At 39.5% G+C, this 10,529-nt stretch overlaps 1 pseudogene across 1 annotated transcript; it reads left to right on the forward strand.

The window, feature by feature from the left end:
- The first annotated feature begins 1,860 nt into the window (after positions 1 to 1,860).
- Positions 1,861 to 5,137, forward strand: LOC309616551 (vomeronasal type-1 receptor 4-like; annotated as a pseudogene). Its single transcript has one exon. The product of its transcript is annotated as a vomeronasal type-1 receptor 4-like (transcript).
- Positions 5,138 to 10,529: the final 5,392 nt, after the last annotated feature.

The following is a 10,529-nucleotide window of genomic DNA, read 5'->3' on the forward strand; positions in this document are numbered from 1 at the left end:
AAAAAAGTATTTTAATATCAATCCAAATATCTAGTATTTTAATTTATAAAGCGCACAAGAATACATGCCTTGCGGGTGCTAATTTGCATATATCTCTGGTATGTTAATATCATTCTCAAATCTTTATTCATTGCAAATTTTCAATTAAGTCTAGCATTAACAAATAGACAAGTGTATCATCTGAAAATAACAATGATTTAGTTTTTCCTTTTACACTATTTCATCATGCATGAATGTTTTATGTCTCAAAGTTTATGGAATTACATGTGATGATTAAACAGTTTCTGTAACATACGCTGTTATACTTGCTTTTCTGACATAAAAGCAAGAGTCTTCCTTTTTCCGTCCTAATATTGAGCCATTCTCATCTTCATGACATTACCTTGTCATGGGGCAGGTTCTGCAATATTCTACTGCCAGCAGGGCATGTACATGTATTAAGATATCTAAAGCTTCATTCATAATACACAGTGCCCTACAGAGTAAAACTTTACAAAAATGGAATCTTATTATAATGAAAGTTATAAAATAGTACCAGTCTAAAATCAAAGAACGAGCTGTGGAAACAAAACTAAATATAGATCTGGATTATTATATGAACACAGCTTTTTGGCAGAGCTGGTGGCTCAATGCACTGTCTTTACCGGTCCAGTGGATTTCAAGTTCTCACTCTGCCCTACACAGGAGATTTTGACAAATCCTTAACCTCTCTATGTGTACACTACCCTCCTCTGTATAGTTAAAGTTCCATAAGTGCCTGCCTCATAGATTTGTGAAGAATGAAGAAGTGATCACATGTAGTGCCTTCAGTGATTAATTTCACATATAAGTGCTCTTTCAATGTCATACAGTCAACCCTTTAAAAGCTGCTAGTAACAGAAAAACATGAAGTAAATGTTTCCAAGTGGGAACAAATGTTAAGTGGAGAATATTGAATTTCAGCTGACGTGATTCATGTAGCCCACACCTGATATTCCCATGCAGGACATTCTAACTCACAAGACAAGTTATCAGTGACTGTGAACTAAGAGGATGGCCAGCAGCAACTTGACAATGGACGTGATCTTCTTAATACAGACTGTGGTTGGAATCCTGGGGAATTTCTCACTTCTTTGCCATTATATCATCCTTTCCTTCACTGGCTACAGGTTAAGGTCCACAGATTTGATTCTTTTTATTTATTTTTTTAAAATTTATTTATTTATTTATTTTTGGCTGCGTTGGGTCTTTGTTGCTGCGCGCGGGCTTTCTCTAGTGGCGGCGAGCGGGGGCTACTCTTCGTTGCGGTGTGCGGGCTTCTCATTGCGGTGGCTTCTCTTGTTGCAGAGCAGGGGCTCTAGGCGTGGGGCTTCAGAAGTTGTGGCTCATGGGCTCTAGAGAGCAGGCTCAGTATTTGTGGCACGCGGGCTCAGTAGTTGTGGCGCACGGGCTTAGTTGCTCCACGGCATGTGGGATCTTCCCGGACCAGGGCTTGAACCCATGTCCCTGCATTGGCAGGTGGATTTTTTATTTTTATTTATTTATGGCTGTGTTGGGTCTTCGTTTCTGTGCGAGGGCTTTCTCTAGTTGCGGCAAGTGGGGGCCACTCTTCATCGTGGTGCGCGGGCCTCTCACTATCGCGGCCTCTCTTGTTGCGGAGCACAAGCTCCAGACGCGCAGGCTCAGTAGTTGTGGCTCACGGGCCCAGTTGCTCCGCGGCATGTGGGATCCTCCCAGACCAGGGCACGAACCCGTGTCCCCTGCATTGGCAGGCAGATCTCAACCACTGCGCCACCAGGGAAGCCTCCTACAGATTTGATTCTTAAGCACCTGATTGTAGCCAACTTCTTGGTCCTCCTCTGTAAAGGGGTCCCCCAGACAATGGCAGTCTTTGGGAGGAAACATTTCCCCAGTGATTTTGGATGCAAACTTCTTTTCTTTCTTCACGGAGTGGGGAGGGAGTGTCCACTGGTAGCATCTGCCTCTTGAGTGTCTTTCAGGCCATCACGATCAGTCCCAGGAACTCCAGGTGGGCAGAGCTTAAAGTAAAAGCTCCCAAGTACATTGTTCCCTCTATTTTCCTGTGTTGGATGCTCCAAATGCTGGTAAATGTTGTTTTTCCTATCGATATAACTGGCAAATAGAGCACAAAAACATCACAAGCAGAAAGGATTTTGGATACTGTTCTGCTGTTCATCATGATGAAACCAGACAGGCAATGTATGGAGCATTGCTATTATTCCCTGATGTTTTCTGTTTGGGGCTCACGCTCTGGGCCAGTGGCTCCGTGGTCTTCATCCTGTACAGGCGTAAGCAGCAGGTCCAACACATTTGTAGGACCAACGCCTCCCCCAGGTCCCCCCCCTTGAGTCCAGAGCTGCCAAAACCATTCTTCTCCTGGTGAGCACTGTTGTCTACTTTTATACCCTTTCCTCCATCTTTCAACTTCTTTTGTCTGTTTTTGATCATCCTAGCTGGTTCCTTGTGGACATGACTGTAATCACTGCTGCGTGCTTCCCAAGTGTCAGCCCCTTTCTGCTCATGAGCTGTGACTCCAGTGTACACAGGCTCTACTTTGCCTGGTTGAGGAATACAAAATCCCCTACTATTATGAGAAATATGTAAATTGTGTGTATTTCCACAGTGCACAGTTGCCAGTTCATTCCTTCCTTCCTTCACCCTCAGTGTCCAAAGGAAAATTTTGAACTGGAGCCTATGGAAGAACTGCTTTCGGGCTGATTCATGTTGTTGGCAGAATATGTTTCCTTTAATGACTCACTTCTGAGTATCTCCATCTAGAAAGCCAGCATTAGCAAATTGAGTCCCCCTCCTGTTTTCAATCTCTTACTTCTTTCAGTCGTAACTATTTGGCATCTGTTCTTTAAAGCTCAGGTGATTATACTCAACCCACCTTCATTAACCAGGAAAATCTATTTTAGTCAGCTAGGGCTGCTGTAGCCAAGAATACCACAGGGGAATGCTCCAAGGTGATGGAGTAGGAAAACCGTGAGCTCTCCTCTTCTCCTGGACACACCAATATTACAATTGTATACAGAGCAAGTATTGATGAGGAAGACCAGAAGCTACCAGAAAAGATCTTCTACAACTAAAGGATCCACAGTGAGACAGGTAGGAGGGTTGGAGTCTCGCTAGAGTCAAGAACCATATCCCTGGGTGCGTGACCTAGAAACAGGAGAATAATACAATTACAAAGATTCTCCCCAAGGGGTGAGCATTCTGAGCCCTACATTGGGCTGGCACACCAGGAAGATAAGCCCCCAGAACATTTAGCTTTGAAAGGCAGCAGGGCTTTCTTTCGGGAGAGCCAGAGGGATGTGGGAAATACTGGGAGGTAGAGACTCCACTCTTGTTTTGTTTTGTTTTGTTTTTGAGGTATGGTTGATCTACAATATTGTGTTTGCTTCAACTATACAGCAGAGTGACTCAGTTTTTTGTTTTTCAGAGTATATGCCACTATAGATTATTACAAGATATTGTATATGCCTGTGCTATAAAGTAAATCCTTGTTACTAATCTGTTTTATGTATAGAAGCTTGTATCTGTTAATTCCATACTCCTGATTTGTCCCTCCCTCACCCCTTTGGTAACCATAAGTTTGTTTTCTATGTCTGCGAGTCTCTTTCTGTTTTGTATTTAGATTCATTTGTATTATTTTTAGATTCCACATGTGATATCATTTGGTATTTGTCTTTCTCTGACTTACTTCACTAAGTATAATATTCTCTCAGTCCCTCCATGTTGCTGCAGATGGCAATATTTCATTCTTTTTAATGGCTGAGTATTATTCCATTGCATATACATACATGTTTTCATGTCTTGGCTATTGTACAAAGTGATGTTATGAACATTGGAGTGCATGTATCTTTTCAAATTAGAGTTTTTGTTTTTCCGGATCTATATACCCAGGAGTCGGATTGCTGGATCATATAGTAGCTCAATGTTTAGTTTTTTAGGGAACATCCATACTGTTTTCCATAGTGGCTGCACCAATTTCCATTCCCACCAACCATATACAGGTGTTCCCTTTTCTCCACACCCTCTCCAGCAATCATTATTTGTGAACTTTGTGATGATAGCCATTCTGACCAGTTTGAGGTGATACCTCATTGTGATTTGATTTTGTTTCTCTTATATTTAGTGATGTTGAGCACCTTTTCATGTGTTTGTTGGCCAGCTGTATGTCTTTTTTGGAGAAATGTCTATTTAGGTCTTGTGCCCATTTTTTGATTGGGTTGCTGTTTTTTGTATAGTGTACTATGACCTGTTTGTATATTTTGGATATTAACCCCTTATTTGTTGTAGGGTTTGCAAATATTTTCTCCCATTCTGTAGGTTGTCTTTCATTTTGTTGATGTTTTCCTTTGCTGTGCAAAAGCTTTGAAGTTTAATTAGGTCCCATTTGTTTATTTTTCCTTTTATTACTTTTGCCTTGGGATACTGATCTAAAAAAAATAATTGCTGTGATTTATGTTTGAGAATGTTTTCCTGTGTTATCTTGTAAAAGTTGACCATGTCATGACATACATAGTTCTTTAAACCATTTTGACTGTACTTGTTTAATATGATGTGAGGGAGTGTTCTAATTTCATTGATTTTTCACATAGCTGTCCAGCTTTCCCAGTACCACTTATTGAAGAGACTATCTTTTCTCCATTGTAATTTCTTGCTCCTTTGTCTTAGATTAATTGGTTGTAGGTGTGTGGATTTATTTCTGGATTCTCTATTCTGTTCCTCTGATCTATATGTCTCTTTGTGCCAATACCACACTGTTTTCATTTCTTTTGCTTTGTAATATTGTCTGAAGTCTGGAAGGTTCATGCCTCCAGCTTTGTTCTTTTTCCTCAGGATTGCTTTGACAATTCAGGGTCTTTTGTGGTTCTATATGAATTTAAGGATTATTTGTTCTAGTTTTGTGAAAAATATCATGGGTATTTTGATAGGGATTGCATTAAATCTGTAGACTGCTTGGGGTAGTATGGCCATTTTAACAAAAGTAATTCTTCCAACCCGTGAGCATGGGATACCATTCCATTTCTTTGAATCATCTTCAATTTTCTTCATCATTGTTTTTTAGTTTTCAGCACATAACATCTTTCACCTCCTTTGATAAGTTTATTCCTAGGTATTTTTTTGATGTGATTTTTTTTTTTGGATGTGATTTTAAATGGAATTTTTAACTTTCTCTTTCTGATATTTCATTGTTAGTGTAAGAAATGCAACAAATTCTGTATATTAATCTTGTATCTTCCACCTTGCTGAATTCATTTATTGGTTCTAATAGTTTTTGTGGGGAGTCTTTAGGGTTTTCTATATAGAGTATCACGTCATCTCCATGTAATGACAGTTTTACCTCTTCCCTTCCAATTTGGATACATTTTCTTTCCTTTTCCTGTCTGATTGCTGTGGCTAGGACTTCCACTACTATGTTGAATAGAAGTGGTGAGAGTGGCCATCCTTGTCTTGTTCTAGATTTTAGCAGGAAGGCTTTCAGCTTTCCACCATTGAGTATTATGTTGGTGATGGTTTTGTCATAAATGGCTTTCATTATGTTGAGATATCTTCCCTGTATACCTGCTTTGGTGAGAGTTTTTATCATGAATGGATGTTGAATTTTGTCAGATGCTTTTGCAGCATCTGTTGAGATGATCACGTGGTTTTTGTCCTTTCTTTTGTTAATCTGGTGTATCACATTGATTGATTTTGCATATGTTGAACCATCCTTGCAACACTGGAATGAATACAACTTGATCACGGTGTGTGATCCGTTTTACATATTGTTAGACCCAGTTTGCTAATATTTTGTTGAGGATTTTTGCATCTATATTCATCAAAGGTATTGACCTATTTATAATTTTCTTTTTTTAATTATTTTTGTCTGGTTTTGGTATCAGGGTGATGGTGGCCTCATAGAATGAATTTGGGAGTGTTCCCTGATCTTCAATATTTTGGGATTGTTGGAGAATAATAAGTTGTTCTTTATATCTTTGGTGGAATTCCCTAAGGAAGCCATTTGATCCTTGACTTTTGTTTTGCAGAGAGGTTTTTTTAAAATTTTAATTGCAAGTTCTACTTCACTTCTAGTGATTGGTCTGTTCAAATTATCTGTTTCTTCTTGACTCAGTTTTCACAGGCTGTATGTTTCTAGAAACTTGTTTATTTTTTCTAGGTTGTCCAATTTGTTGGCATAAAAATGTTCATAATATTCTCTTATGGTTTTTTCTATTTCTGCAGTATTGGCTGTTATTTCTCCTCTTTCATTGCTTCTTTTGTTTTTATGCATCTTCTCTCTTTCTTTCTTGGTGAGCCTGGCTAGAGGTCCATTGAATTTGTTTATATTTTAAAAAACAGCTCTTGGTTTTATTGATCATTTTCTATACTTTTTTTGATCTCTATTTTCTCTCTGGTCTTTATTATTTCCTTTGTTCTGCTGACTTTGGGTTTTGTTTGTTCTTTTTCTAACTCTTTTATGTGCTAGGTTAGGTTGTTTACTTGAGATTCTTCTTGTTTCTTGAAGAAGGCCTGTATTGCTATGAATTTCCCTCTTGCTGCATTCCTTAAATTTTTAAAGGTTATATTTTCGTTTTCATTTGTCTTGAGGTATTTTCTAATTTTATCTTTGATTTAATTGTTCACCTGTTGGTTTTTAGTAACATGTTGTTTAGTTTCCATGCATCCATTCTTGTCCCATTTTTCTTTCTGCAATTGAATCTAGTTTCATACCACTGTGGTCAGAAAAGATGCTTGTAATATTTGCTATTCTCTTAAATTTGTCGAGGCTTGTTTTGTGCCTTTGTATGTGGTTTATCCTAGAGAATGTTCCATGCATGCTTGAAAACAAAATGTGCTTTCTTTTTTTTTTATGTTTTGTCCTGTAGATATCAATTAAATCCACTTGTCTCTTGTGTCCTGTAGGATGTCTGTTGCCTTGTTGATTTTCTGTCTGGATGATCTGTCCATTAATGACAGTTGGGTATTAAAGTCTTCTACTATTATTGTATTATTGTCAATGTCTCCCTTTATGTCTGTTAGTATTTGTTTTATATAATTGGGTACTCATATATTGGGTGCATATATGTTAATGAGTGTAATATCCTTTTCTTGTATTGATCCCTTTATCAATGTATAATGCCCCTCTTTGTCTTTTGGTATAGACTTTGCTTTAAAGTCTACTTTGTCTGATATGAGTATTGATACCTCTGCTTCCTTGTCGTTTTCATTTGCATGAAATATATTTTTCCATCCCCTCATTTTCAGTCTGTGTGTGTCTTTTGCCCTGAAGTGAGTCTCTTGTAGGCAGGATATTGTAGGTTTTTTTAAAAATCCAATCTGCCACTCTATGCCGTTTGATTAGAGCATTTAGTCCACTAACACGTAAAGTAATTATTGATAAGTATGTAATTATTGCCATTTTAATCCTTGTTTTCCAGTTGTTTTTGTAGTTTTTTGTTCATTTCTTCTTTTGTTTTTCCTTGTCTGGTTTGATGATTTTCTTTTGTAGTATGCTTGAGTTCCTTTCTTTTTTGGTTTTTGTGAATCTATTGTATGTTTTTGATTTGTGGTTATCACAGAGTTCAAGTATGTTGACCCATAACTATATCTACTTACTATAAACTGATAGACATACAAGTTTAAACACATTTTGAAAGATCTAGATTTTTCTACTCCCCTCCCCCACTTTCTATGATTTTGATGTCCTATTTTACATCTTCATGCTTATCCTTTAATGTTAATTATAGTTATGATCACTTTGACAAAAATTTTTGGATTGTTTTTTAATCTATGTACTGGTTCAGTAAGTGATCTTCAATCCTTTTATATATTTGCCTTTCCTATTGTGATTTTTCCCTTTCCTGTGGATTCTTGCTTCTTTTCTTTTTAGCAAAGATCCTTCAATATTTTTTTTAGGTTTGGCTTAGTATTGCTGAATTCTATTAGTTTTTGCTTGTTTGAAAAATTATTTAACTCACCTTCTATTCTTTTTTTTTTTTTTTTTTTTTTTTCACCTTCTATTCTTAATGATAATCTTGCTGGGTAAAGAATTCTAGGTTGCAGATTTTTCCCTTTCAGCACTTTGATTATATCATGCCACTCCCTTCTGGCCTGCAAAGTTTTTGCAGAGAAATCAGCTGTATGTAAATTCCATTGTAACTGACTCTTTGTTTTACTCTCCCTGCCTTTAAAATCCTCTCTTTATCTTTAACTTTTACCATTTTAATGATGATATGTCTTGGTGTGGGGCTGTTTGGTTTCATCTTTTTGGGGACCCACTGTGCTTCCTGTACCTGAATATGTGTTTCCTTCTTTAGGTTTGTGACGTTTTCAGTCATGAGTTCTTCAAGTATGTTTTCAATCCCCTTCTTTCTCTATTCCACTCTCGATCTCCTATTATGTGTTGTTTGACATGTTTTATATTATCCCATAGATCTCATATGTTGCTTTCTTTCTTTCTTTTTTTTTTTAATGTTTGTCTGCTATTCTAGTTGGTTGTTTTCCATTATGCTATCTTCCAGGTCACTTATTGCTTCTTCTGTGTCATTTAATCTGGTATTCATTGCTTCTAGATTGGGTTTTTTATCTCAGCAGTTGAATTATCTATTTTTGATTGTTTCATCTTTATAATTTCTAGTTCCTTGTTACATGGATCTGAATTTCTATCAATAATCTTTCTCAATTTTTTTAAGCATGTTTATTAATTCCTTTTTGAACTTAGTGTCTAGTAGTCTGGTGAGCTCTGTTTTATTATTTGTCCTTTCAGAGGATTTCTCTTGGTCTTTTTAATTGGGAGTGATTTTTCTGCCTTTTCATTTTACTTAACTGTTTCTCCTAAATACACAGAGAAAGTTATCTACTGTGGTCTTGAAGGGGTGTTTTTATGTGGGAGCATCCCTGTGTAGACTGTGCGTGTCCGGTATTTTTGGTGTGAGGGCTGGTTTTGGTATTGATGCCAGCCATGTCTTTCTTCAGGGTGTGCTGGCCTTTATCCCCTTGATAGTGAATGTGGTTGGTTTTGGAGTATTTAGATCCTGTGTTGGGTGTGAGGTAGGGCTTCTTCTCTAATCCGTGTCTGTCAGTGTGCTGTGAGGGGTGGGGTCTGCTCCCCAGTTGTTGGAGTAGAAGCCCTCAGGTTCATTCTGGCTCTGTTACCCTTGAGTGGGTGCCCTGACCCAAAGGAGGTGATTGATGAAGCAAGTGAGGCCTGTGTGGTCACAGAGGACCTATGACTACCTGTATAGGGGTCTTTGTTTCTGCTCTGAAGCAGCCTAAGTTTGCAACCCTTTCTCTGTTAACGTTGTCCCAGATCTAGTGCAAGGCTGTCCTGTGGAGTAGGCTGGTACTGGGGGTTGTGGCATTGTGGATGCAAGAATTGAGGTAGCTCTGCTGCAGCCTGGGATCTGGGCTGCCTCTGTGGCAGACTTCCCCCAGGATCTGTCTGCCCCTGATCTAGTGCTAAGCTGTGGCGTGGATTGGGCAGAACTGGGTTGCTCTTGCTGGGAGACGAACTGCTGCATACTCCTGAGTAAGTTGACAGTGGCCATTGATGCCCCACCCAGACCACACCCTGGGCACTCCCAGCTATCTCTGTGTAGCTAAATGAGTCCTATCCCAGGGCCTGAGCACCTGAGATTGAGCGCTTAGTCACTACTTGCTCTTGCGGCACAGCCCCATGTGCACACTGTCCCCCAGAGCTACACCCTTCACCCGTACACACGCTGACAATGGCTTCTGTGGATCCACACAGATCACACCCCAGGCATCCTGGTCTGTCTCTGTGCATCTAGACTGAGTCTCTGCCCAGATCTCATGCCAGGCTGTGGTGTGGAGTGAGCAGGGCCAGGGATTGCACTTCTTCAGATTGGGGAGTGTAGCAAGGTAGCAGCCACCAATGCAAGACTCTCTCTACCCTGACTGTCACCAAGCCAGCACGTGTGTGCTCCTTGCAAGTAGAGTCTAGGCTTCTCCATCGCTTCTAACTGTCTCAGTGGATTTTCCAGTGGGCAAGAGGGCCTGTCTTCTCTACACAGGACCCCAAGACTGGGATGCCCAGATGGTGGTTTGACCCGCTCACTCCCCAGGGCAAGGATCTGCTCGTGCAGACTTTCTTCTCCTTACAGATTCCTCCCCGGTGTGCAGGTCCCAGCTCGATGCCTTTTTTTCCCATCCTACCAGGTTATGTGGAGATCTTTCTTGCAACTTTGGTTTTGTAGGACTTTTTCTGCCAATCTCAAGTTAGTTTTCAGTGAGAATTGCTCCACATGTAAATGTATTTTTGATGTGTTTGTTGAGGAAGGTGAGTTCTATGTCCTCCTACTGCCCCATCTTAATCCTCCCTGAGACTCCACCCTTAAAGGGCACACACAAAATATCACACACTCAGGGACTCAGGAAAGAAGCAGTAATTTGAAAGGAACCTGAGTCAGACTCACCTGCTGATTTTGGAGAATCTGCTGGAGAAGTAGGAGGCAAACGGAACTCACTCTTGGGACATAGATGTGGGCAGCACCCATTTTTGTGAGCTGTTTCTACCACAT

This window comes from Balaenoptera borealis (assembly GCF_965194805.1).
Source record: "Balaenoptera borealis genome assembly, chromosome: 19".
NCBI classification, from domain to species: Eukaryota; Metazoa; Chordata; class Mammalia; order Artiodactyla; family Balaenopteridae; genus Balaenoptera; species Balaenoptera borealis.